Source organism: Carassius gibelio, chromosome A5 (genome assembly GCF_023724105.1).
Source record: "Carassius gibelio isolate Cgi1373 ecotype wild population from Czech Republic chromosome A5, carGib1.2-hapl.c, whole genome shotgun sequence".
Lineage (NCBI taxonomy): Eukaryota > Metazoa > Chordata > Actinopteri > Cypriniformes > Cyprinidae > Carassius > Carassius gibelio.
In genome coordinates, this window is record NC_068375.1 from 25,718,179 (window position 1) to 25,744,333 (window position 26,155).

General features: G+C 36.1%; 1 long non-coding RNA gene across 1 annotated transcript in view; it reads left to right on the forward strand.

Annotated features, from left to right (window-relative positions):
* Positions 1 to 25: 25 nt before the first annotated feature.
* The window catches only part of LOC128007089 (uncharacterized), a 56,402-nt gene continuing 30,272 nt past the window's right edge, over positions 26 to 26,155 (forward strand). Inside the window, exon 1 of the long non-coding RNA XR_008179167.1 lies at positions 26 to 80. This is a non-coding gene — a long non-coding RNA (uncharacterized LOC128007089). The remainder of the gene's footprint in view (positions 81 to 26,155) is intronic.

Genomic DNA, 26,155 nt, shown 5'->3' on the forward strand with positions numbered 1-26,155 from the left:
GATTATGTGGTCTTTCAGAAGTGTGCTGCTCAGTGCTCACATACTTGTCTTCAGATGGGAAAGACGACAGGCCTTTACAGGTCAGTACTGTTCCTCCCAAACACACACAGACACACCCTCTTTCAGATCTAGTTTAGGCATGTCATTGCAGGCATTTTTTTCACTCTTAACTTCCTCAAACATATTAACCCTTGTCTATTGGACTTTACTGTGTGTAAACAAAAAACAAAAACAGCCACTATAAAATATAACTGAATAAAATATGCAGTTGAGTGCACTTTAATCTATCTAACTTCAAGGTAAATACAATGTAATGTATTTTTAGTTACATGTTGCTGTTTTACATCTTTTTAAAATATTGTAAAATATAATAGGACATCTGGATCCTGTCAGTGAAAGACATCCAGCATGTTAAATAAAGTCGTTTCTGAATCCTTTTTGAATCCTTTCTGCCTACTTTAAAAAAAAAATCAGTTTATTTTTGTGCTGTACTTTAGTATGGCAACATCCAATAATCCAGTCTTCGTTTGACAGACAATGTTGTCTTAGCATTACTACTTTTGAAGTTGCCGATTTGGATAAGACAAGCAGATGATCTATCAGTACTATTTGTATGTTTATTGTTTATTGTTAAATGTTACCTGCTGTTTTTATTTATACAGATGAAGATGCTGCTTTTTTGGTGATGGGTGATGTTTGGTCACCAGTGTTTTTTTTTTTTTTTTTTTAAAGAACATCACAGCTCTTGTCTCACTTGTCTGTCTTAGTTTGATATCTTGAGGAATTTCACAACAGGGGGTATATTCCAAAAGGATTCACTGAGACATCATGTTTTCTTAGAGTTTTAAAAGGGGATTTATTTGTGGAGGGAAATTAGGAATTGTGGTCTTTCTCCTCAAGGGATATTTAAATAATCAGTCTGCTTTTTCAAAGAGGTCCAGAACTAGATGCATTAACAATTTTAAAACTGACCCATATATGAGCATGTGTGATGAAAGACTTTAAATTTATGTTCCAGTTTTGGGGAATTAAAACTTATATTAATACCCTGTATTCAATCAAGTTCAGTCTGCACATTATTGAAAACAAGATCTGTGTTACAATCTCTATACATGTGCACAGACATCCTCACACACTAGACATCTAGCCTCCCTTTTTCTACGACCCAGTTTCTCGAGCCCAGTAGCATTGCATGCTTCACCTCACTGGTTCCCAGTTTCACAGCTGTGTCACAATTTCTCATCTTAAGGCTGTAGAAATGGTCAGGTTATTGGACCTGAGAGAGAAAAAGGAGGAATAAAAGTGTCAAGGCATACCACAAGGGAAGGTGAAGAAAAGAGAAAGATGGAATAGAGGAGAGTCTTTGCTTTTGTGTGTGTGGGTATGTGAGAGAGAAAGAAGATGAAGTGGAAGAATTGAAGGGGAGGGCAGAACGGATAACAAACAAATCTAGACATGTTTCCTCCTCCCCTCCTGGTCCACCACAGACGGACTGATTTGCATAAAGGGCTGCAGGGCTTTTGACTGACAGGGCTCCACACAGCACTGCGCTGCTGCTTCCACTTTAAGTGGGCTGGTGTGGGGCACGAGGAGGAGGAGTCAGCCTGGACACAAGCCCTCCCCCTCGCCACTTCCAACCCCTGCTCTCTAATTGAGATATATACTAACTCCGTCCTATATGGCGCGCTGGAGAGGGGAAAAAGAAAGAGAGAGGAAGAGAAAGGGAGTTTGTGTGGGGGAGAGAGGGAGAGAGAGAGAGAGAGAGAGACACTCACATGGAAGTGATTTGTGGTCGTGATGACACCTTGTGTGTCGCTGGTGCCTGTGCATTTCTGCGGCACTGAAAATGCTCCACAGCAGTGCTGCGTGGTCGTGTTTAGATGAGGAGAAACAGGAATATTTGCTTAATTTAAACACACGTAGTGGCTGTGAGTGGAGCACTGGAAATGAATCCTTTCTGAACTGACATGCAGTTGTCTTTATATTTGGAAGCATGTAGTTTTAAGTAAATTTTCCTGCACTTGCTGCAATAAAGAGGTTGGTATCATGTTGAAGTCAGAATGTATAGTGTCACACCGCTACAAAATTTTGCCTTACAATGGGCTATAATACTTTGAAGATCTAGAAGGATGTTTAGGTAGTGACATGACATTTATATTCACATTAATCATTGAAAATTAAAGGCGTGAAGTTATTTGACAATGAAAAATTGGTTTCAGAAGTAAAATATGCCGTAAGAAGAAGGGACAAAAGAACCAGATAACACTCTTAACTTGATAGGCTTTAATAGACCTACCACATAATATTACAGACAAACAAGATGATAGATGAAGATCTAATGAGATATCTCACTTTGTATACAGTACAAACCCGATTCCAAAAAAGTTGGGACACTGTACAAATTTTGAATAAAAACTTAATGCAATGATGTGGAAGTTTCAAACTTCAATACTTTATTCAGAATACAACATAGATGACATATCAAATGTTTAAACTGAGAAAATTTATCATTTTAAGGGAAAATTGTTTAAAATTTCATGGCATCAACACATCTCAAAAAAGTTGGGACAAGGCCATGTTTACCACTGTGTGGCATCCCCTATTCTTTTTATAACAGTCTGCAAACAAGTCCTGGTCTAATACAGGCTTCTAGTTGTTCAACTGTCTTAGGTCTTCTTTGTCGCATCTTCCTCTTTATGATGCACCAAATGTTTTCTATGGGTGAAAGATCTGGACTGCCATTTCAGTACCCGGATCCTCCTTCTACGCAGCCATGATGTTGTAATTGATGCAGTTGTGGTCTGGCATTGTGATGTTGGAAAATGCAAGCTCTTCCCTGAAAGAGACGATGTCTGGATGGGAGCATATGTTGTTCTAGAACTTGGATAAACCTTTCAGCATTGATGGTGCCTTTCCAGATGTGTAAGCTGCCCATGCCACATGCACTCATGCAAACCTATACCATCAGAGATGCAGGCCTCTGAACTGAGCGCTGATAACAACTTCGGTTGTCCTTGTCCTCTTTAGTCCGGATGACATGGCATCCCAGTTTTCCAAAAAGAACTTAAAATTTTGATTCGTTTGACCACAGAACAGTTTTCCACTTTGCCACAGTCCATTTTAATTGAGCCTTGGCCCAGAGAAAACGCCTGCGCTTCTGGATCATGTTTAGATACGGCTTCTTTTTTGACCTACAGAGTTTTAACCGGCAACGGCAAATGGCACGGTGGGTTGTGTTCACCAAAAATGTTTATTGGAAGTATTCCTGAACCCATGTTGTGATTTCCATTACAGTAGCATTCCTGTATGTGATGCAGTGCCGTCATGCTGAGGTTGTGGACATATTAGGGTCATACTTTTGTTCAAGGCCCACAAGACCCTGGTGAACATTATTGTGGAAATCACCTGTGATAAGCTATTTTTTAAAGCTGTTAGAGGTCTTGGCACCAAAGATGAATTGAGTATACTTTTTAATTTCCAGTTGAGTTTGTGAATTTGAATTAAATTTGAATTGTTGTAGAATTGTAAACAGAATGCAGCACTGATTTTATGGTATTAGAATGAAAATAAGGAATTCATATAAATTCAATGATTGTCATTTTTTTTTAAGTTTGAAAATAGCCTTACAGACAGACAGACAGATTTGTTTGAAATGTCACTAAGAAATTTGTACGTGATTTATGTTTTACACATTTATTTTCATTTTTTGGACTAATATCGAAGAAGAATGACATTAGAATTAGCAAATTCCACCTTCTGTCATTCCAATTTAAATTAAAATTGTTTTAAACAAGTCTTGCATAATTGGATTTGCATGTAATATGGATTGAGATTATTAATTTACTCCCAAAGCTTCTGATACCCTGATAAACCTACTAGCTAGTTTAGAGCCCTATGAAATCCAGTTTTATTTCTCCCAAAATTCTGTTTTATTTATTTATTTTCCCAAATTCAGTTTTTTACCAAAAAAAAATTTTTTATTGTAATTTTCTACCTTCCATTTTAATGGACACTAGTCCATATTGCATTTTTATTTAAGTGTACTGACCTTCCACATTGTGGAAATCATAGGGCCCTACTGGTTAAAGTGACAAACTTCAATCACTGAGCACCACAAATGCCCCCACAACATGTGTAACTTGTCCAAAATTTTTTTTGCAGATTAGACAATGTGCACTTCCTCTGGGATTTATACTACAACCAACACCATATTCAATTTTATTCCTAAATGTTTCTATCAGTGACTGTGAAGCAATGTCAGATAGACATCCGTGCAAGGCATTACTTGCACCGAAAGTGATACTATATGCTGTATATAAATTATTTTGTGCAAATTAGAATAGTGAGCAATTCTCTGTGAAATTACCCTGATAAATAGTCTAAATTGCTGCAACCAGCAGGCCGTTAGTTGAAGTGCAACAACAAATGATTGTAATTATTCCAGGTGAAGAACCCCCCACCCCCCTTTCATCACCGCAAACTTTGTTTTTAGCATCAGTGCTAATTCTGTAGACAAATGTTTTGCTATTTCTGTAAGCTCTATGTGCAACATTCAAATATGCACATTGTTTTAGAGAGACACAAATTTTTATGTCTTGCAGAAAATAATCACGTAAAGCCTGTATTAATTTGTGATAGTCTGCTAAACCAGTCACTTTATGTATACAACCCAAGCTCTCTGATAACTTTGTTCAACTTTGTTCATGTTCAGAATGTGTTATAAAGTGAGAGAGGGTGGAACAGGAGAGATTATCAGAAAATGTCCCAAAACAACCTCAGCTTTGACAATGCATTGGGACATGAAGTGATTCTGATTGTCTAAGTGGAGTCATCTCTGACTTTTACAGAATATCCTCCCAAACATAAAGTGTTCATGTCACTTTTGCCAATAAAAGATGATAGAAAAGGAACAGAAAAGTGTTATAATGAGTACTCTCTTCAGTAAATGATATATTTCTTTGTCACAGCTAAGCTCGAAATGTCCAGGTTAGCAAGTTAACTCTGGACATAGTTCATGTTAATCCGATATCTCATTCGGTAACATATTTGATACCTCTTAATTTAGTGAGTTTAGTGTCTTTTCATATCATATCCATCCATATAACCAGAAGAATTCTTCTGAATGCCGCCGTATTCCACAATAGGCTGTTCATTTGACAAAGAAACTGGAAAACTATAATTACAAAAAGGAACATTATAACATGTTTTCTGTTGTCATGGAAGTTGACATTGTTTGTGCCACAGCTAAAACTGTCACAAACCGCATTGAAAGAAGATTAAATTGTGGCATTGTTGATCTGTTATAATCATTATCCACTGAATCAAATTCAACAAATGCTAAATGCGTTCATCTACTGACAGTTAAAGACCGAATCTATGGCAATAAAAAAATTGAAGGCTTACAATTTCAAGAAAGCTTGTGCGAAACACCAATGATTTGCATCCTGATTTGGTGTGCCATAAGCAAAGTTATCTCATTGTTATGATATTAATTTCCATCAAGGGACCACATTACTTTCAAAAGTAATGACAATTAAACAACCTTCTTAACCACACAGTGTGAATGTATTAAATAATTGAATTATTCCAAAATATGACTGCAAGCAGGTTGGTCTACTTAATAACCCCAGTAAAAGCCATATGTGAATGCATACATATTATATTAACATGTATAATAATTGTAGGCTAACCTCTTAAGGCAGAGCTGCAAATGCTGAGTACTAATCTGAATCAGTGAATGTTGTGAGGCAATGGTACGAGTTTTATCAGTTCATACATGAAAGAAAATTAAATTCCAGAGGCTCTATCACTTAAAATGTCAGTTTTTGATCATTATTAAATCATGAAAAATGAATTCCTTCCACTATACTTACACCAAGTGTTTATTCACTGACAGGCTGACTAGACAGTTGCAAACACAGCATAATGGCTGCTACAGAGTAAATTTTTATATTTGGTATAGCTTTGAAGCAATAGTTCATCCAGTTCTATCATTATTTACTCACTTAATGCATTTTTTCTTTTTCTTTTGAGATTTTCAAATATTTGTTGACCTGTCTCAGAAAACTAGACTGAATGAATTGTTCACTTATTGAGTGAAGATTATTATTAAACAAAAATGTAAAATTTAAGGAAATTTAAGGTTGAACAGACTTTTATGATACTTCAACTAGAGATCGACCGATATGGGTTTTTCTATAGCCGATGCCGATGTTTAGAGGTCAGGGTCAGCGGATGGCCGATATGTGCTGCCGATTTTTAGGGCCGATATCTTGAAGTTTCCCCTTCATTTGCATGCTAAAATGTCACACTAATAATAAGTGGATGCACAACATTTCTAAACTTATCATTTATTGAGCACTGACTTGAACCATCTCTCGAAACTTAATTTTGTGCACTGCACGTTATAAAAAAATAATTATCCAAAGTTAACCAAATAAATCAATAAACTGAGTATTAAATATATAAACCAGGTAAAATATATATAGCAATCATTTACATAAAAGTTTTATAGCATTTATTAGTTTAAGAGCATTTTTCAAGTTTGTTTGAGCATAAATGTAAACTGAAATATACATTTAAATAAAATAAATACAATTTTATAAATAAAATTCAATTAAAAAAATAAAAAAATAAATAAAATATAAAAAATAAATTAGAAAGTACAGTCAACCAAAAATATAAAAGATTACACTTGTCAGTTTAAATAGACCGTAGTATACTGGTCCACTCTGCTGTTATGCCAAGGATGTTTTTGCTCATGTGAAGAGGATGATCTATTCCATCTAGTTTACATTAAAAAAATAAAAAATATTATAGTTTAACATTCAGATACATTGCGAATATGGAAACATTTGGATATGTGCAAAACGAGGCGTGAGCAATAACCTCCAAATACATCTAGCCAAACCCGCGCTCGCTCGTCCTCGTATGCACGCACACATGCACTGTCACGATCTAATGCACTGAAATGCCGAATTAAAAAAAAAAAATAGGCAAAGCAGAACGCAAAAATAAAAAATGTAACATTTTTGCAGAACAGGATTAAATAAAGTACTGGTCATAATACTTGCATAAAATGTTTGATGTGAAAAAAGCGGTTCACTGACTGCGCAGCACAGCCACAAGTGCCACAGTTACATTTGGGATAATTTTATTTTTAATAATATAGTGTCATTTGAAAACATTGCAATTGTGTTTTAAAATACAACCATGAGCACCACGAAAACCATTTAAGGGGGCGTTCACATATCGTGTCTTTTGCACACTCAAGTTCGTTATTTCCGGTGCGTGGTATGCTCGCTCATAATGGAAGTGATGCTTTTTCCAGGTGCGTCCGCATCGCATTGAATCAGCTTCCTGACCTTTTCTGTAACAACGTTGAAAGCTCAGCCAAGTTGAAGGAACAGCTGATCATAGCCGTATATTGATTGCCATTTTTAAATAAATTTAGTAGCAGAGCTACTGCAAGCAATTTTAGTGCTGCAAATCCATTTATCCGTTGCTGAAATTTCTGTGTCTTCATGGATAGAGCAGGTCATGGTTGCATAGCAATGGCAGACACCTCAGGAGTGCAAGTGCCCTAAGGCTTTTGGAAAAAATCGAAAAAGCGATATGCGTTTTTAGGTGCGATATGTGAAAGGCCCCTAAAGAATGCATTCAGCGGTCTCCATGATGGAAAAGTCAACAAAGTAAAATGATCTCAAACGTATGGCGCCCTCTTCATTTTACCAAATGATCATAATCACATCTATTCATTTTACAGTCCTGCTCCTAGCATTTTATTCAGACTAAAACTCCTTTAACTCGGGTGAGAAAGCTTTTTTTCCAAGTGGCTTTTGCACATAATAATAATACCTGCACTCATTTTGCAGCATTAAGGTTATTAATTGATCGTTAATTTAAATGACAAACAATCATGGAAATTATCGAATATTGACATCCCTAAATGCAAATGAGTTGGATGGAAACCGGGCTATTGTCTGCATCAAACTATGCTTCCGAACAAATGTCACCCCATTTACAGAGTGAAATTCTCTGACTATCTTTATCTCCCAAGACTGTTGTTGAATCTTCCAAAAGTTTTGGCTTGGGGTCCTTCACATGCGGCAGCAGCACTTTCCAATGCACCAATAACACGGGGCTGCCTGCTGATGTGCCTGACTTTAAATCAGCGCTACTAAACACATATATCGGCCGATGCCTATAATATTAAAAAATGACAAATATCTGTCAACCTCGAATTTCAACCCTCTACACGCACCTTGGCAAAATAATCGCCATTGGCTAGTACATTTTATTAGTTACTCGCCAGACTGATTTTACACACACACACACACATGATTCCAAGCAGTTTATCTTTGTAAAATGGCACAGCTTCTTAAATCTTAGCTTCTTAGTTAATCAAGCATTATAAAATTATATTGATACTGATATTGTGTATGATATTTAAGCACCATTTAAAGATAGAACTTTAATGATTAGAACTAAAACTTGGTAACCATGTATGAATGCATATTTGTCATTTTAACTGAACTTAAGACTGGTGGAGCTGCTGGATTCATGAATATTAATCACGTTGTCTGTGTTCGGTCAAACTGATTTGCTGAAAACAAAACAAGGACTGTAATAAATGAGTGCCAGCCAATGAAATTGCAATTTGCACATTAGCTCCGATCACTACTGGAGAAACCGGCATATCCTCTGCTTGTTCTAAAAAGCTGAATAATTCTAAATGACCTCCATTATTTTGACAAGAAAATACAACAAAGAATGTAGTTTATATGTAGCATGTTGATTCAGCGTGGTAAGACTCTCTCTCGTTCTCTTTGCATGTGCGAGAAACAGCTCTATCAGCAAAGCAACGGCAAATCATGTGCCTTCACACAGAGTTTACAGTTCGACAAATGCAGGTGCACTGTGCGTCCACTGAGATGAACTGAAAAGTACAGATCGCTTGATGGAGAGCGAAACTCTGAAGCGCTCAGTCAGTGTTCAGCGAGTGAAAATGTGCTAATCTTAGAATAGCCTTGAACACACACAATGGTGAGTAAAATCTAAGAATTTATTAGCCAATGGCTAATGATAGACATAATTTAGTCGCCCAGAGTAAAATTTAGTCACATATGCGAGTGATTTACTCGCAGTGTATAGGGTTGTCCTTCCCAGTCTCCATTCATTGTAATTGTAAGCAAAAGAGTGACCCACACAGTCTTCAGAGTTTCTCTTTGTCCTCTGCAGAAAAAAAGAAAGTCATAAAGGTTTGGAACAGCATGATGAATGATAAGAGTTTTAATATTCAAGTGAAATATTTCTTTTAAAAAAATCTTATTTCTTTTGGGTCACTTAATGATGTTTTTATGAAAGAAAACAGATGGATTAAGAATATCGCACTGGTTTCTAGTTTCTGATCGCCTTATAGCAGACCACCACATAATGATTCCTGTGCATCTGGAGGGGTAGGCAGTGGCACAGAGCTAAAAATAAATAAAAAAAGTCACTGAGCGTGTGTCTGTGTCTGTGTCTGTGTGTGTGTGTGTGTGTGTGTGTGTGTTTGTGAGGGAGAATGAGATAGAAAGAGAGAGAGAGAGAGGAAGAGAGGTAGACGAGACAATCTATGCCTATCTGTCAGTCGATTGGCCAGTTAAAAATGCATACAATTACTTCCACCAGCTCAGAGGCAGAGCAATTTACATATGCATACGTGAGGGTACTGCCGGGTGTTGAAATGAAGAAAGAATGCGGGGATGGAGAGAGAGAGAGAGAGAGAGAGAGAGAGAGGGTGGGAGGGAGAGGGAGAGATGCAGAGAGAGAGAAACATTAATCTTTAAACACTCAACATGCAGATTTATCGCAGACAGCAGGAGGACAAAATAAAAAAAAATCACTTGAAATGAAGGGATAAAAACTGTGAATTGTTAATGCAATGTTTGATTTAAAGTTCAGGTGTTAAATAATGGTTTACTCAAATACATAAACATACACACACACACACACACACACATTTATGCCAAAAATCATTAGGATGTTAAGTAAAGGTCATGTTCCATGAAGATATTTAGTAAGTTTCCTACCGTAAATATATCAAAACTTACTTTTTGATTAGTAATATGCTTCAAATAACTTCATTTTGGACAACATGAGTAAATTAATTTATTTAAAAATTAATTTTACTCATTCTCTTGTCTTTCCAAAACTGTATGACTAACTTTCTTCTGTGGAACACAAAATAAGTAGAAGAATCTAGAAGATTATCCAAGCTGCTCTTTTTCATGAACTATATATCATTTTTGCGAGTTATTAAATACTCCTGTTTTGTTGTGTTAAACAGACCATAACAGAGGCTCCTTCAGATATATTTTAGCCCATAAAGGTGTGATTATTATATAGTTTTATCACTAGAATAGGATTTTATTCATTTTCTTTTGATATATATATTTGCAGTCATTTTTGTGATGTTGGATCAGGTTAAGGAGGCAGAAAACTCGCTCGATGGTTTTGTTTTCACAGCATACCTGTGTTTACAGCGGACGTTTCAGGTGGCTGAGCAGGCACATAACCTACATCATAACCAAACGTTATCTGATTGGCTTATGGGTACACCAATGATTTTACTTCAGACAAGAACCCCGCCCCCCCCACGAGAAAGTAAATACTTGTCAATAATGCCCTTCCAGACTCTGTCTACGAAGCAAAGCGAAGTAGCAGAGTTTGGTTTTACCAGGCTAGGCTCTTGTCACTTTAATTCCCACATTTCCCTTGCTTCATTTTAAAGCTCTTATATCTGTATACCTCTTTGTAGTCATAAGAAAATTTTCTCTGCTTTTAAGTGATATAGGCTGTAGAACCTATTAGGGGATGAAGAGGACAGACAAAACCGTCCATTCCGAAGCGCCAAGATCTAGATCCATGAAGATGAACATGTTAGCCATGATCAGCCATTTAAACATGCCCACTGAAATTACTTTAAATGAAATGAAATGAGATGAATTCAGCTCTGGCATTAGTGAAACTTATTTGTTTGAGAAAAGAGACTGGTCTGTATCTTTACAAACTGGTTGCACAGTAGTGCAGTGGAGGATTAAGCACACCGTATTTAGCAGAAGTACTCATTAGTCACTCAATTGCACTATTAAAAGGCAGTTCAGTTCCTAATTGCAATAGATTTAATAAAGAATATATATGTATATATATATATATATATATATATATATATATATATATATATACACACACACACACACACACACATTCTGGAAAATACTTATAAAAAAAAAAAAAAATCCCCTCCCTGTCTTGGTCTGAGATGACCCTTGACCTTTCACATAAGTCTGCTTCCTTGAGTGACGCAGAGATTAACTGAATCCAGAGGTCTGATTCTCGCACTCGAACATCCTGCATTAAAAATGTATCACATATGTATTTCTTTTATTGTTTCCACCAATCTTAGAAATATTTGGCCGAGGATCATTACGTTTAAAGGGATAGTGCACCCAAAAATTCTAATTTGGTCTTCATTTACTCATGACATTCTAAACCTGCAGGACTTACTTTCATCTCTGGAACACAAACAGTGGAAGTCGATGGTAACAAAATGGTTTGGTCACCAACATGCTTTAAAATATCTTTTATGTTTTTTTTTGTATCACATGTTCTTTTATGTATCAGCACGGAACAGCATGAGGATGATTAAATTATGACAGAATTATCCCTAAAATATCCCTTTAATTTGGATTCAGTTTTGGTCGATTGAAGTCTTTCCTCATGGTTGGCATAACGGGTAAAAAGACCAAATTGCTCAAGGCTATGTGAACACTTTCTACCCAACACTATCCTGTATCTTTTATCTGCACTTCCTTTTGCAACAACTTAGCAATTATTTATACATTTTTTCTGTTGAACGGGTAGTTGCACAGAAAGGTAAAGATGAAGTATGTAATTTCTGGACTAGGGTCAGAAAAACAGATAGCCCTATTTCAAAATCATGCCATTGGCTGAGGCAATTGTTACGCTGTCAGGCTACTGAAATGAATAGATGTTATATTTAAATAGGTTGGGTTGAGTGGAGCAGTGCACAGTTGTTTTATGTGAAGATGTCCTGTAAATAATTTTTTCCCTCCTGGGATGATACAGTGGCAATAATACTGTTGCTCCAAACCATCATTTTATTCTTGAGAAGGTTTAAAATGTTCAAGCGTTGGATGATTTGGTGAAACCCGTGGAGAGAAATGAGGTGTTAGAATCCATTCAGTGCTGCAATCATGTGCCATGACACTAATATGCAAGCTGGAGGCAACAGGCTCGTTCCAAGGATTTCAAGGCGTACAGAAATGTTAAAGTTTAGTGAACAGAACCAGCAGTGTTCAGAATCTAGTGAAATTATAGCCCCCCCCCCCCAATTTTCACACCGCCTACAGCTAAGTGAAGTCTGCTGTAAAGGTACATGAACTCTTGAGTTCTAATATGATAAACCTGTGTTACAGTTGGAGGTAAGTTATGGGTTACGTTAATAACATGCAATGTTCTAGATCCTGAAGTATTGTCAGATCTTAACTTGTGGAAAAAATGTCTGCAATGTTTTTCAGCAAGTAATTTCTTTTATCATTCTCCTCTCAGATAGGGCAGTTTATATGGTCTAGTCCTCATTCAGTATAGTGCAACAATGGCCAAGTAAAGCATCTCAGAGCTTTTTATGTACAGTACATTCAACATTATCATATAAACAAATAAAATTTCTTTAAAGATGTGTGTGTATATATATATATATATATATATATATATATATATATATATATATATATATATATATATATATTACACAGTACAGACCAAAAGTTTGGAAACATTACTATTTTTAATGTTTTTGAAAGAAGTTTCTTCTGCTCACCAAGTCTGCATTTATTTGATCAAAAATACAGAAAAAAATGTAAAATTGTGATATATTATTACAATTTAAAATAATTGTTTTTAAATTTATTATACTTTAAATTATCATTTATTTATGTCATGCAAAGCTGAATTGTTAGGATCATTATCACATGATCCTTTAGAAATTATTCTAATATGATGATTCATTATCAAAGTTGGAAACAGTTCTGCTGCTTAATATTTTTTCAGAACGTGTGATACTTTTTTATAATACTTTGATGAATAAAAAGTAAAATAAATTATACTTTTATTCAGCAAGGATGTGTTAAATTGATAAAAAGTGATAGTAAAGAAAATATATTATTAGAATATATATTATTAAAAATTTTTTTTTTTTTTTTATAAATGCAGTTCTTTTTAACCTTTTATTCATCAAATATATTAGACAGCAGAACTGTTTCCAACACTCATAATAAATCAGAATGATTTCTAAATGATCATGTGATAGACTGGATGTTACATGTGACACTGAAGGCTGGAGTAATGATGCTGAAAATTCAGCTTTACATCACAGGAATATTTTTATTTATTTATTAACTATTATGTTTAGTTGTAATAATCTTTCACAATATTACTGTTTTTTTCTGTATTTTTGATAAAATAAGTGCAGGCTTGATGAGCAGAAGAAACTTCTTTCAAAAACATTAAAAATAGTAATGTTTCCAAACTTTTGGTCTGTACTGTATATATATATATATATATATATATATATATATATATATAGGTATTATTTGAAACATCCTAGATTTGTATTTGATCAAAAATACAAAATAAATTTGTGAAATATTATAACAATTAAATAACTGTTTCCAATGTAATATATTTTCAAATATAATTTAATCCTGTGATGGTAAAGCTGAATTTTCAGCAGCCATTTCTCTCCAGTCTTCATTGTCAATAATTCCAATATTGCTGATTTGCTGCTCGAGAAACATTTCTTATTATCATGTTAAAAACAGGTGTGCTGCATAATATTAAAAATATACTTTTGTAACAATGTAAAAAAAATAATTATCATATTTTATCAATAAAATGCTTCTTAGAAAATTAATTAGAAATATTAATTTCTTAAACAAAAACGGTAGTGTATGGTAACTATACAATACCATGGTGTTGCTGATACCATCACTGTCCGATGGAAAAGCACTTTAAATAGTGTTTCAGATTCTCTGTAGCGTACTTTGTTTGACCTCTGCTTCAGTGCTCTTGGGCCAAGCACAACCCCATCTGCCTGATGCCTATGCCCTGCCACTGTGTGGGTTAGATTAGCATTGGTATAGGCCAAGTAAAGTAACCTCATGCTAATTTGGAATAATTGGGAATGCATTACAAAATACAATACTGTTTCTTGCCATTTCTTTTACTGTACCAAAATTCTTATAAACATGTGAAGCCTCATTTTTAATAAGCATGGATCCTAACGGATACAGCTACGGAACTACATCCCAACGTATGAATGTGTTTGGAAATGGGGAGAGGAAACAGGAGACCACAGCTGAAGGAGCTCTAGTTTCAAATCCTGTGGCAGGAAACTCTGCCGGAGACTCACCCCTCCCTCTCACCCTGTGTATGTGCGTACATGTGTGTGTATTTTTGAGTATATAAAACTATGAAGTGTCCTGGTTCATCTATCTGTTGCCAATTTAGTTGATGTTTTCATTTTACATTATGTTGCATATTAAATTGCAAGTACTCATTTGAAAAATTGCTCTCTTTTCGAGTCTCTGTTTGTGTTGTTGGGTACAAAGTCACATTTGTATATTTTCAGTGTAAGCTTCCTCGTTCTTGTGTCCCTGACTATTGCTGCAACTCTATTTTTACAGTGTTTACATAGTTAGTCACTGCTCGTTTGCGTCAGTCTTCCTCAATGCCTGGCTCCGTTTAGTGCTGTAAATACATGCACGGTAACAGATGCACAACGCACACGCGCTTTTGAAATCTGAGGTGGAACAGTTAAAATTGAGCTTCACCCTCATCCTGTTTTGTCTACAGTTGCTCTTGTTCTGTATCCCTCTGCACTCGGAGAGGAGAAACCCTCTATCAGCTCTGGATTTTAACACACACATATTCACGCAGAAAGTGTACACCACCATTTATAGCTACACAAATGCTCCCACGGGCGCACACGCTCACGTTCTCTGGGGTTAGGCTGGAATGTGTGTGATGTGTGATTGTGGAGGTTGGAGGTGGTGGAGCAAGTTCAGCTTGACGGAGCGGGGCAGGGCCTGTCCTATTACAATCTAAACCAGCTCCCACTGCATTTTTCTATTGCTCTCTCTCCCTTGCAGTCCCTCTCTGCTAACTCTGCCTGCAGTTCTCTTTTGCTTGCTATTTCTAACCCTATTTTTTTTTTCAGATTTCTTTCTCTTCCTCTCTCTCCGATCCTCCCTCCCTTGGTAAATGTCTCTCAGCTTTCTTCAAATATCGCTCCCTCTCCCTCTCTCTCTCTCACCAGCTCTACCCTTCTGCCACTTTTCTCATTCTATCTCTGTCGCTCTCACATTCTGTCTCGCTCTCTCTCTCGCTCCTCATGGGCTGAAGAGTGCATTGCAGCGACAGCTGCTGTTATAACCATCAACTGCAGCCTCCAAGGCAACCGTTACTGTGGAGGAGAGAACACGGCAACAGCGCTTCATTCTGCAGACCCTACCTTTGTTACACCGTTTAAGACAATTACAAATTGATTATGCTTCCTCTGTTGCTTTGTACATATTGTGCCAAAAGTTTCACGGAACTGTATTGTCAGAAAAAAGTGCAAGAATTGCACCTTTACAAGCTTTAAAATTTGCATGAAAGCTTGTACCCTCAAACTGACACATTTTGTGTCTTATGCCACTGGACATTTTAGTACCTCAAAGTGCTAATTATTAAATAATTTGCCGTATCTATTTTCTAAATGTATGTTATAGAGCTTATTGTAAATGATTCATATATGTATGCACTTAATGTAAAAAAATCACCATGTTTAATTAAAATGTCACAACTGGAACTTCTGGAAGTGACGGACTTCTCTCTGGTGACATTTGCAGGACTTCTCTAATAACTTATCTTAATAATTTAAACCCTGCTCCTGCAAGCCCACAGTCACCTGTCTCCATTGTTGATGTCTAATCAACAAGTCTAATCAACACCCGATGCATTTTTTTTTTCTTTTGGATGTTTGTCACTCACAATATAGAAGAAAAGATCTGTCACTACATCCATTTCTACTCAAAAATGAATATTGTCATTATTTCGTCACCCTAATGTTGGTCTAAACCCATAAGACTTTGATTCATCTTTGAAATACAAAAAAAGATATTTTAAAGAGGTCATATGGTATTTTAAAGTGTCCTAATATTGTGTTGGATTCCCCTACGACAGGTTTAAATGCATCTAAGATCAGAAAACATTATAATTTCTCAGAATATACATTTAATATTAGAATAGTTTCGAATAATTCGTTCATAGCAGTTCAGGGATTAAGATTTGTAAATCCTCTCTCCCATCAGCCTACTCTGCTCTGATTGGTCAGCTGGCCTAGTCTGTTGTGATTTGTCTTTCAGTACAATGCGTGTCAGAAACGAAGCGCACATTACCATAATACATTCTTGAGGGTTATTTGTAAACAAAGATGCAATAAGATTACAAAAACGGCATCAATATTACCTTATCAATTCGAGCCCGATTCTGAGGATGATACCGATGCAGTTGCACAACTGGAAGCTCAATCGCAAACACGATGCTTCTCGGTGGTAAGTTTAAACTTTGTTTGTCTTCACATCATCATCTTTCGGAAATGAAAACAAAACAAACTTGCTTTCACCATGCAGGATACAGTGTCTTCTAGACCTGATGTTAACACACTATCTAGCGGAAGTGTTTGTGGGCAGGTCAGAATGTTCGTATTTCTCAGGCAGGTGGGGATTATGCAAGTGTGTTACTTTGTGACGTATATAGTTAACAGACAGAAGATTCGTAAAGATGACAACTCGTTAAGGCGGTTCAGAAACGATTCTTTCTTTTGAGAGACTATATTTATCATGCACGTTTTTTTATTTACAACTTTGCAGACTTTTTACATTGAAGGATAGCTACGTTACAAACTGCAAAAAAACAACAACATTTTTTAAAAATCTTTTTAATGAAATCCACACAACCAAAATTGTGAAGATCCAAAAAGGTCATACAAGCAAAACTAACCCATATGATTCAAGCAGTTTAATGAAAGTATTGCTTTATATGATGAACAGCTTTTATTCCCATATAAACAATAATCGATAAACGTAAATAGAGCAGAGCATCAATTATAGCAAACACAGAATCTCAAACATCCGTGTGTGATGACTGAAAACCAAAGAAGTTTGTTCTGGCATGTAAGGCATGGATATTTGAGTTTCTGTGTTTATCATATTTTATATTTGTGCCGTTATCATTAATGATAAAGTAAAATAAACCCTCATATTAAGTCTGTTCATCATAAAATGTGATCCTTTCTTTTTACAAGACTTGGATTAAGCCGCTCAATTCACATTTATGAGGTTTTTAGATCATTTTAGATGAAAAGTTTGATTGCATGGACATTTAATGAACAGACAGAAAACTTTTGGTTCCCATTACATACTAAGTTTCAAGGATGAACAAAAATCTTATTGGTTTGGAATAACATGAGGATGAGTAAATAATGACAGAACTTTAATTTTTTGTGGAAATATCCCTCTAAGGGTTGATATTAGTACCTAAAACTAATAAAATGCACCATTTACGGGTAGATAAGGCTCAAAGGTTGAGGGTTCTGCCATATTGACAAGTTAGATGACATGAAATGAAGATAGTGGTATGATAAACATCCTGGGAACCATCTTTGTATTTAATAAAAATAACTTAAAGTGGCATATCTAAGGAAGCTTTATGCTGAAACATACTTTACAAATACCATATGAGCACGTATATATATATATATATATATATATTAGTGCTGTCAATCGATTAAAAAAAATTAACTAATTAATCGCACAATTTTTTAAAATTAATCGCGATTAATCGCGATTAATCGCAATTAAAAGACTGAAACTTTTTGGATATGTAAATGTAAAATGTAAATAATTAATGTAAACTCAAGACAAAGAAACTATTTAAATTCAAAATATGATTGTTTATTGGAATTTTTGTTTAACTTAACACAGATTTTCTCATGTAAACAACATACCTGCAATAAACCATCAATATTCTCCAAATTAACTGTTGGCTTGAAAGCCATATTTATTACAGAAATAAAAACACAGGCATGTAAGTACCATTTGAATTTCAAAACAATCAATGCCAATAAAAAACAAAAATGATTTCTATGTTGAATTCTAAGTGGACTGCAAAAAAATTCCAAAGTATAGTCATTGCCAGTGCTTTAAGTGGGCCGGTACGCACCAGTACTCAGTACCGCCACTTCCAAATATAGCTCTTGAGCGTACCGCCACCTCTCCGTGCGCCCAGAACGTGCTTGTAGCGTGCCGGTACGCTCATTTGGACATCTGTTTTAATAGAGGATTTAATCTTTTACCTGCACTGCCGATTTTCAGAGCGCCCTTCACAATGCGAGCTTCCTAATTCATCCCACCCAGAGCAGAAACTACATTACCCATTCACCCTTAAGTTACACAAGTGAATAGCGCGTGTGTCGCTTTTCCCACTGTTAAGTGTCAACAATTCAACGTGGCCGGAGAAGGTGTGTGAAACTCGTTGTGAGTTATACTAAAGCAAAATCTTGAGTACTTATTGTCTGATAAACATTAAAAACTGTCTGCGGAGGTTGAGTCGTCCTGCAGCCCCCGCTGGCTGCTCATTGGCTGCAGCATCTTTTTTCTAAGTTCTAAAAAAATACCATAGACGGCAAGGCACAAATTTAGATATTCATTTATCTAATTAATCTATAGCCTATGCACAAAGACAATATGATCTTTTTGTCCCCTTTTTGTTTTAAAGCTTGATGAAGAGAGAGAGCGCAAGTTGCTGCAGCTGAGGAGGACAGTGATGCACGCGTACAGGAGTGATTGACAGTTCGCGGCACTGTGTACAAAAAATACTCCGCTACACAATTATTTCGTTATTTCGTTTAAGCTTATTAACGTTAGCGTTACAGAAAGGTCTGATTTACGCACTGTTACAGTCATTGTTTTTTTTTTTTTAAACAATGACATTTGAGTTCATGATTTTAATGTTGCTGTTTCTTGTGGCAGACTGAATGAAGAGTAATGTTTCTTGTGGCAGACTGAAGAGTAATCCGGCAGAGTTTTATACTGAAACTTTCCGTCTAAAAGTCCTTCCTTGGTCTTATCCATATTTCTTTGCACGTTGAACACACATAGGCCACAACTGGAAATAAAAAAAAACTGCAACCGCGTTAATTGCGTTATTTTTTTTTAACGCGTTAAATATTTCAAATTAATCGAATGCGTTAACGCGCTAATTTTGACAGCACTAATATATATATATATATATATATTAGGGGTGTAACGGTTCACAAAATTCACGGTTCGGTTCGATACGATACACTGATGTCACGGTTCGGTTCGGTTCGGTTCGGTTCGATACGTTTTAGATACAGCAAAATGTAAAAACATCTCAACTTTTCAGAATGCCGCAAGCGCACCGAGGGTCATGTGACAAGAACCAACCAATCAGCTTCATCCTTTCCCGTAACAACGTTGAGAGCTCAGCCAAGATGAAGGAACAGCTGATCATAGTTGTATATGGATTGCAATTTTGAAATAAATTCAGTAGCAGAGCTACTGCAAGCGATTTTTAGAGCTGCAAATCCATTTATCCTTCGCTGAAATTTCCGCGTCTCATGGAGAGAGCACGTCATTGTTGCTTAGCAAAGACAGACGCCTCATGAGCGCTTCTGCCCGAGCGCTTTGGAAAGGAGGAGAAAGACGCGCTTAGCGTTTTCCATGCGTTTTTAGGCACGATATGTGAACGGCCCCTAAGGCGCTCGCTCACTCAGCACGCGCTGAAGGCTCGTTGCAAAATGTCTAATGCATTTAACAGACCAGAAATATAAGATCCTAAAATAACCAACAGGTCTGGTGTTTGGGTTGGATTCCCTGTAAGCTATAGTGTCTAAATGCTGCAGGGATAGTTTGCTGCGTGCATGTTTCTCCTTTTTTTCGTCTTTTCCCAGATAGTACTGACGCATATATCCCAGATATTCCCGCTGGTTTTTTTTTTTTTTTTTTTTTTGTAATCCCGCTGGTGTACCCTGTCATGTTGCAGATGCGACATACCGTTGTTTATTTATCCACCACTCTCTTGCCATCACCATTATAGCTTAAAGGGAATCCAAAGTGCACCCAAACACCAGACCTGTTGGTTATTGGAGGATCTTCTCATTTCTAGTCTGTTAAACGCATTGGCTATTTTGCAACGAGCCTTCAGCGCGTACTGAGTGAGCGAGCGCCTGCTGAGTAGCCTAACATAAACATATAAGATGGTGTTTTTTTCTTCTTCGGGAGTGTCAGGGGCGTTGCCTGTTACGTTGTTTGGGTTATTGGGCTGCCTTGTTGAACGCATATCATTATATTTCTTTCTCTCTCTTTTTTTTTTTTTTTCAAATATAATTAATTACTCCAACGAACCGTTCGGTATACATAATGCGTACCGCGTACCGAACCGAAAGCGTCGTACCGAACGGTTCAATACGAATACGCGTATCGTTACACCCCTAATATATATATATATATATATATATATATATATATATATATATGCTCATATGGTATTTGTAAAGTATGCTTCAGCATAAATATATATATATATATATATATATATATATATATATATATATATATATATATATATATATATATATATATATATATGTGTGTGTGTGTGTGTGTGTGTATATATACATATATTGTTTAGAAGCTGTTTTGTGGCTGTCTTTTTGTGGTTGAAATGCTAATTGAGCATTTAGCTGAGGCATGAGATGTTCATTCATGTTAATTTTGGTGGAATAAAATAAACATGTGTATCTGGACAATGAATCTTGACAAGAGTGGACAGCTATACTTGATCTGTAAGACTGATTTCATTTTAGAGCTTGCAATCTTTTGCTCATAATCTTTTCCTGAGTGCTTCATCAGTGATTTTATTTTCAACAGAAAACAATTGCAAATCTTCCATCATGCAGTTAAACTTAATAACACCCATCCACCCACTGAACGGCATTATCATAAGGAAAAATTATGAATTATTTTTTTTCTGAATTCAACATCACAGTCACACTTCCTATCAAAGTGTACTAATCTAGACTTAAACTCAAATGGTCTCATTTCTACCACCAGTGAGACACTTTAACTCTACGTCCAAAGCTCAGTGAGTATTATCTGCATTACATCACTGGTATCAGAACTGGGCTTATGTAGAAATTAATGCTAATGTGGTGCAGCAGCTTCTCTTCAGAAAGGATATACCATGTTGTTTAATATATTCTGTGATCATTAGCCGTGATGTTTATTCTTGACATGTTTTTGCTGATTTGTTGTGTAGCTCCATGGTGCAGTCTTTACATTTTTGTGCCAGACCTTTCTTACTTACCCTGCTGCCTAGACCTAGAGGACCAGAAAGCCTCCTGTTAAAGAGATGCAGATTTATGCGCAAGCAAAGGCGGGGCCCTGTGTGTTTTGATGAAAGAGATCTATGAGAAAGGCTTGCTCATATGCTTCTAGTCACTCCCTCTCCCTCTCTCTCCTTCTCTCTCTCCTTCTCTCTATCGCTACACCCCCCCCCCACCGGTTCACCACACCACCCCGCCTCAATCTTTCGCCTGCTCCCTCTTTTCTCTTCTATAACGGTCTCACTTTAATATGTATGCAAATGTGCCCGTCCTCCATCCCCTTAATTGTCTGGCTTCCAGCAGTCAGTGTGTGTGTTTGTGTTTTACAGTGCCTCAGCTCTCCTCACTAGCCTCTGCTGGCAGAATCACCAAACCTGCACCTGAGCTCAGGAAGCTATGGCAGGGTTATGCCATTCTGTCACTTTGATAAACGTACACAGTAAGAGCCAAAAATGGCACTGTTGGTGCATTTACCCTTTAGCTAGCATATGTAACTGCCCATATCAAAGCCCTGTTTACAATAAATTGCACTGCATTCTGAAACAAGGGATTTGTGATCAAATGATGTCTAAGTACTAGAACGGTTGGGGTTCATTTAGGTAACTGTGATTGGATATGATAGAAAATGAGACATGAAGCGAAAGTACTATTAAACAATACAATTACCCTTTCATTTCTTCTCTCTTCTAATATGCAACTGCCAATTCCATACTAAATTGGCACAATCTTGGCACTAATCTGCCATAGCCTGTAGCTATTTCCAACTCCTTATACCTCCTTAGATATGCCAGACAACTTTTCTTGTGGTGGTGGTGCTCTTCCTATACAATCTACCTGAAAACTGCAGGTTTATTGACACCATGTGAGCTGCTGATCACACACGATCTGCTGCTGCAACATGCAAGCACTTCAAACACATAACCTTGAGATGATGTTAAAGGTGATTTTATTTATTTATTTATTATATACAATATTGGGTACTTGTCACCTGCATTGGTGATTTCAACAGCAAGAATTACAATAAATCTATCTGAAAGCAACAGTTTTTCCTAGAAGAGGAGGAGGTGGTGAGGGGAAACTATAACTATTTTATTTTCCTAATGATTGAATGAGTTTTGACATTGTATAGATTTATGTAGGTTGTTGGTTTGATGATCAGTAAATCAGCATCTAAATGAAATATCTGTGGAATTGTCTGCGAAAGCTGGGTTAGTTCTTGTTTTAACTGTAAAATAGTGCCCTGTGTGGCAGATATGCATTTATCATTGATTATGTTTGAGGTGTTGAACGCCCCTTCATAAGAAGTTGTTTCTGGAAGATGATGGTATTTTGACATTTTCCTTATTAAATACGTTTTCTATTTTAACATTTGAATAGGAATCATCATTTTGTGCCGATACAGCACCAGTTTCCCTTTGTTAAAGTATTGCTTACTAGTTTCACTGGGCCCCAAATGTTCATTCAAAACATCTGTGCAGACTTTTTACAGAAATGAATAATTTTGGAAAGGCATAGTTGCCATTTCACTGAGTCTATTTGTTCTGGCCAATTCGATATTCAGTATCTCATGTTCAATAATTGCCAGGAGGTAGAGATGCTGTTGAATAATATGGTTTCATAGTATGTAGAAATGGGAAGAGAATGGAAATGTAGTGTAAAGAGAAGAACTTGGAGCTCCAGTCAGTTAATGTGCTGGAGTGTTGTGTAATGTAACTTCACAAATGTAAAGTAAACCCAACGAATCTTATTAAAATGATGGGAAACAGATAACAAAGGAGAGTGTTTGACAGGCGGGGTGAGTGAGGATGTTTTTGTGTCAATCAGGCATTTGGATGTAAATGAATATATCTGTGTCTGTCTTCATATCAGTTTTCATGTTTTCTGAAAGTGGTTTGTGTGAGTATGTTTTACAGTTATATTATAATGGAGTTCTTCTTATTGAAAATCCTTTTACTTCTTTTTATTCTTTTTGCTCTACATAAATTTAAGTAATTAATTCAGCTCATTCCGCTTATTGTATAGACTCTGTTCAGACTTATATATATGTGTATGTATGTATGTATGTATGTATTTATGTATGTGTATATATATATATATATATATATATATATATATATATGTGTGTGTGTGTGTGTGTGTGTGTGTGTGTGCGCGCGTGCGTGCGCGTGTGTGTGTGTGTTCAGTATGGGTCATTTGGTTAAAAATTTTAGTCAATCATATTGATTACAGTAATTGTTTTATTGTGTATGTTAATGTTTTCTCTCAAATGAAAATAATTCAGACAAGTTTGTGGTAGATGAGTAAAGCATTTAATAGACATCCCAAAAGTGGCTTTAGAAGTTATAAAGGTTATAAAGTTTCCATATTATTGAACATAAGCAATAAACATAATTTTGTTATTGTTGGTCTGTTTACATGAACAGCCATGAGTGTCAAGTTTTAAGAGGTATTTAGTATTCTCTGGTCTTTTTGTTGTTTGGTGAGGAAACTTGCCTGTGGTCAGGGCTTTATGATGAAATATGGCAACTTTAACTTCATTTAGTTATTCCATTCTTTCTTATTTTGTAATAAAATTAAGTTCATGTGTTGAAATGACAACCCTAATTTTCAGTCAGTTGTAATATCTGCATAATGAAATGTGAAGCATTCTATTTAAGCATTTATGTACAGTTGGCACCCACCCATCAGGAAAAATGAATTTATAACAAAATTTACCAAATTTTCTGATTAATTTCTATGAGGACAATCACACCACAATTGACCTATCTGTAAGCCCCTCCCCTCGAACGCAGATGAGCCAATGACAGTCGAGTATCATTTGCATGGGGAGTGGAACTCGGACATCTGTAGATTTCAGCGCCATAGAGAAACATTGGAAGATCCGAAGCTTGCATCATTTTTATGGGGTTTATTCTACAAAAACTGAAAATTATGTGACTGGGGTACTTGTAACACTAATTCCAGTAACCCCGCAGAGGATAGGCAATGCAATTTATTGTATTCCACTTACTAAATCCAACCAAAACAGAGCAAAATGTCATTCAACCCCAATCACCATGAAGATGAAAACCAAACCTTCATTGTCTGGTTGTCATACTCTCATTAAGTTGCACTTTTCATCTGTTCAAGCAGAATGTTAATGTCATCTAGTGCTTCAGCAAGGTATATCTGGCTAAAACTAGCTAACGTTAGCATTAAAGTTCCTGCACAAAACTAAATAGTGGACTGTTCTCACTTCATGTACTGTGCAGTGAAATTCAAAAACACATAAACAAATGTCTATATGAGAATGCTTCTCCATATTAATCTGGTTAAATGCAAATCTGCAGAATATATACAGTGATGATCCGGGGTGGGCATAGATAAATTTTTTTAATCTAGATTAATCTCACTGTGATCTTGAAATTAATCTAGATTAATCTAGATTAATCTAGATTAAAATGGCTCATTCGAATTCTGCCGACGGCATTCAGAATATGTGTGTTACCCAAATAAAATTTACAAACAGTAAGTCTTTGAGAAGGGGTTTATCAAGCTAGATGGTGCATTAGAAATGTACATCTCCTGTTTCCAAAATGCATCACAAACTGCTTGAACAAGCTGTAAACTAATTACACATTGCACAAGCGGGGGCCCGGTGAAGGTTTTACCAGTGGGCCCTGTTTGAAATTGTCTAATTTGTATGTTTGTGTATTTTTATTTATTTGTGATATTTACACAATGTTTAAGTTTTTTTCAAGTTGTAGGTGTCAAGGTACAGAAACTAAATAAATAAATGTAAGAAAGCACTGGATAGTCTTCAATGTAAAAATGAAATATACAATGAAACCTATTTATTCAGACACCTTCAACATTTCTCACATTATTACAGTTTTGCTATATATATCTGGTGTCTGAATAATTTTTGGTTTGACTGTTAAAACTACAAAGTAGTCAAGAGCAGTGAGTGATTTTCATTTTCATTTTCTTAGATTAACATCACAGCAGCCAGCAGCTAAATTAGGCGCAGTCTCTTTAAGAGACGATGCACGCATCCAATATAATACACAGCCCATTTTTTTTCGTCAACATTTACTTTCACTTAAGAAATAACTGACAGTTTTTTCGAGCATAATTTCCAAGGTGGATATTTTGACATATTTTGTATGTATTTGTCGGCACTAGAGCAAAAATAAGCAAATTCGATGTTCAAGTGTTTTGATCAAAACACTTGAAAACGCTTATTTTTTGCGTCTCGAGACGCCTTTCTCTGCGTGAGCCCTGAACACCAAAACACTGCGAGTACTGAATCGGGCTCTTTCACATCTTGTTGTTTGTTTCAAACTGCGATTGGTATTTGTTCGTTCAGGTGCAGGAGGGACTTTGAGGAGAACTTCCGTTAGGCTGGCCTCAGCCAGTCGGTTATATAAAATATCAAGCTGAAAATCATCATAGCTTGCTTAGTATAGACCCAGCTCGCAACCCAACTTTGAGAATAGATTAACGGCGATATTTTTTTTATCGCCCGATAAGAGTCTCGCGTTAACGCAGCACGTTAACGCCGATAACGGCCCACCACTAATTTTTACATATTTCTTTTAATATCTTTTTTTGACGCCTGACGTTCTTCTCGTGATATCATCATTAAACAACCAGTTG